The sequence below is a fragment of the Podarcis bocagei genome, assembly GCF_964188305.1.
Source record: "Podarcis bocagei genome assembly, chromosome: 1".
In the NCBI taxonomy this organism is placed as follows: Eukaryota; Metazoa; Chordata; class Lepidosauria; order Squamata; family Lacertidae; genus Podarcis; species Podarcis bocagei.
In genome coordinates, this window is record NC_138125.1 from 13,447,359 (window position 1) to 13,451,213 (window position 3,855).

The following is a 3,855-nucleotide window of genomic DNA, read 5'->3' on the forward strand; positions in this document are numbered from 1 at the left end:
CGCTGCGCAATTTCTGTTCTCATCCTGAAGCAAAGTTCTTAACCTGAGGTACTATATCTGGGTTAGCGGAGTCTGTAACCTGAAGTGTCTGTAACACGAGGTACCACTGTATGGTGTGCAAGCAACCCTACTCCAGCCTTTATTGAATGTTCATTGTGATTTGTTTGTGAGCATTCATTCATTCTGATCTGCTTATTATACATCTTCTATTGGAGAATGGTTAATCCCACACTTTTTAGTGCATTTCCCTTTCACTCTGAAAAACGTATCGTGTTTTTGACCATCTTTTGAAGTGGGTTTGTTGCACCTGAGTACAGTGGTACCTTGGGTTACAGACGCCTCAGGTTACAAACACTTCAGGTTAAAGACTCCGCTAACCCAGAAATATTACCTCGGGTTAAGAACTTTGCTTCAGGATGAGAACAGAAATCGTGCAGTGGCGGCACAGCAGCAGCGGGAGGCCCCATTAGCTAAAGTGGTGCTTCAGGTTAAGAACAGTTTCAGGTTAAGAACGGACCTCCAGAACAAATTAATTTCTTAACCTGAGGTACCACTGTACTTTAATCCACTTTCACTGCGCAAGCCTACGTTTCCTGTATGCGACTGGATCCCTCCTGCAAAAGGCTTGAAAATCTGGAGGAGACCCTAGTTTGAAATTAAACCAAAGAGGGGGATAAAAACCCCTGTAATGCAGCGAATTTTTCTGCAACCAGCTTGCCTACTGCTTTTCTAGTCCCCCACACCAAACAGGAACCATGACTCAACCATCCTCTCTGAGTCACCTTCATAGCCGGCCCGATCCTGGGGTGGTGCCATTGATGCATCTCTCTGTTTGCACCCGAATTCACAATCCCAGCTCTTGTTTCCAGCTCTCTTTGCTCTGTACTGGAATGTGCAATTTCCATGCCTTATCTCTTTGTCCCCGCCCATAAAGAATTTGTTTGCACCTGGGCTGGAGCCTCCAGACAAGCTGATAGGCCTGGGATGCCCCTTTTCAGAGCAAACTTAGATACAGGGCTGGAGGTTAGAGATCAGGAACTCTGCGGCTTTTTAGTTCAATAGCCGTTTGCAGACTCACAGGGCTGCTTCGAAGGTTGGCGTTGTGGGAGAGGGTGTAAAATGTTCTTGCTTTGCATTTTTCCAGCTCTAAATCCCTCTCCCTGCCTCCCCCATAAGTTGCCGTTAGCTCAGTAAAGCAGAAGGGATGCTGAAGTTTTGCACAGCCTCTTTGACAAATCAGTGGGACTGAGCAGGATTGGTGCAAACTGTCAGGGAAAAGCAGCAATGCAAGAGCGAGCTGCAGGTGGCTGCAAAGCAAAACAGGATGTTGATGTTTGGGACTGTACCATGGCAACAAAGGGGCAGTCTATTCACTGTACTGAGCACCGGATGTTAGCTCAGAGTGTCATCTGACCTGTACTGGAAGTACAGGGGAGGGGTTTATCTCTCTACTGTTGGAGACTGGAGAGTACAGATGCGTTTCTCTGTACTGCTGCAAAGACAGAAATAAAGACATGTAAATAGAATTCTGTCTGTCTCTTTCCCCCTCCCTGAGGAGGCAGGGAGGAGGGGAGGAGTGGTGTGTCCCTCTCACGCTGAGTGGGATCGCCAATAGTGACCTAGCCTGTATCCTGCCGGGAGACGCAGACAGGGAGGTCAACAAGGATCTCAAGCCGAGTGCCTGGAGAGTGGCCAGTTTCCTCTGAATGAGGCTAGAGAATCCGACCCCCTCTCCCCTCTCTGGGTGCATTCAGTGTAATGTACTTTGGTCAATGATGTTTCTGCCCTTTTGCTGATGCATGAAGCGTTGCCTGTACAAGGAATATGTCCAGCTGCTACTTGTGTCCCTGTTGTCAAAGACACAGCAGTCGTGTCAGAGATTGGCGGGCCAGTGGGTTCAAGCTGGCAACCTTAAGGTCACCATTAATTAACTTCCAGAGGAGTCGCCGTGTTAGTCTTTTGCAGCATAAACACTCAAACATCTCGTGGCATCGGAAAGCAGGGGAGCAGAAAGCAGGAGATCCAGCCTCCGGGCCTTAGTTTGCCTACCCATGATGTAAGTAATGGCCCCTGCCTGCTAGCTTGCTCCCTAAAATATCACTGGTTTGTTCATTTGTATAGAGTGCCAACGTTCTGCAGCATGTACAAATTTATTAGGTCCATAAATTACCATATAGCATATATTCAACACAAAAAACAGTGACAATTTGTTGTTGACAAAGGACAGCTGGACATATAAAGGGCCCCATTACCTTCAGTAGCTTAGGGCCTCATCAAACCTAAATCCGGCCCTGGGTGAGGGGCTGCTGGCTTCTGCAGCCGGGGGGGTGGTGGTGACATAACTGGGCTCCTGAGCCCCACAGGGGAGCCGCAGAAGAAATGTAGTTGGTCAAGGGAGGCGTAGACTCCAAAAGGTTGAAAACTTCTGCATTTAAGTCAAATGCAGCTAAAAAAAACATCTTTTTGCTCCGGAGCTGTGCTGAGGAGAGTGGGCGGCGTTTGCCTGAAGATTAACAAGAAATCATCTGTGTAGAAGAAACAGCAGCATTTGCCATCTTACTTTCTGACTGAACTGCAAAATAGAATCATCCTTCAGGAAGGCATTTCTTGTTCTGCCCCAAGATGTCTTGCCTGAGGTTTCATAAGGACATAGTTTTCGTAATGAGATGCGAACCTGCGCACACATGCTCTGAGCGAAGATGCACAAAGCAAACAGCTCAGCGAGGCCCGTCTCGTTCTGCTGCTCCAGTTATTCTTAGCTCGCGGGGTCACTGGAATCTAAAACTAAACAAAAAAGGTTGTGCTCATTTCCTAGGGGAAACCACACGGAGATGACAGCCTCTCTTATCCTGCTTGAGGAAGTGATAGAGGAGTTCCAGCTACCAGGAATGATAAATTCACAGCAAGCAATTTTAGGCTCTTTCCCAGGACTCTCAACTGGTCTGTCTGTCTGGTTTGGGTAGGGATGGGGAGAAATTCAATTCAATTTGGCTGTAAAGGCAAAATGAACAAACTGAAAGCTGCCGTTCAACATTTTCACTTTTCAGAATTCATTCTGCAATGCGATTCCCTAGCCGTGTAATGTGTACAAAAACGACTATACCGGGGTAAAGCATACCTAAAAGTGCATATATTCATGTAAATAGCAACCGAAACGTGCGTATGTTAGGCAAAATTGCACACAAACCTGTGTATGTTGGGTTGAAATCGAAACGAATAAGTTTAAGTCAGGGGAGGGGAGATTTGGGTTGACTATTAGGAGACACCTTTTGGCAGTAGAATTTCTTCTTGCAGCTGATATTCTGTGAAACCCTTTATCCGTGAGGCCAGTGTCACTGTGTAAGAGTGAGACCTGCCTACCAAAACTGGCAAGAATCAGTTTAGGAGGAACGTAAGACTGACTGTTAGAGCGAGGAACCACTCCAGATAAGGTGCAAGGAGGTCTCTGCATGCATGGAAAAAATCTGGGTTGAGTAAGTGCCTTCAAGGACTATGGCTGGATGAGAGATGGTGCAGTACAGTGGTACCTCGGGTTAAGTACTTAATTTGTTCTGGAGGTCCGTTCTTAACCTGAAACTGTTCTTAACCTGAAGACCACTTTAGCTAATGGGGCATCCTGCTGCTGCTGCGCCGCCGGAGCACAATTTTGGTTCTCCTCCTGAAGCAAAGTTCTTAACCCGAGGTACTATTTCTGGGTTAGTGGAGTCTGTAACCTGAAGCTTATGTAATCCAAGGTACTGGGCTGACAGATGGTTGTACAGTGGTACCTCAGGTTACAGACGCTTCAGGTTACAGACTCCGCTAACCCATAAATAGTACCTCGGGTTAAGAACTTTGCTTCAGGATGAGAACAGA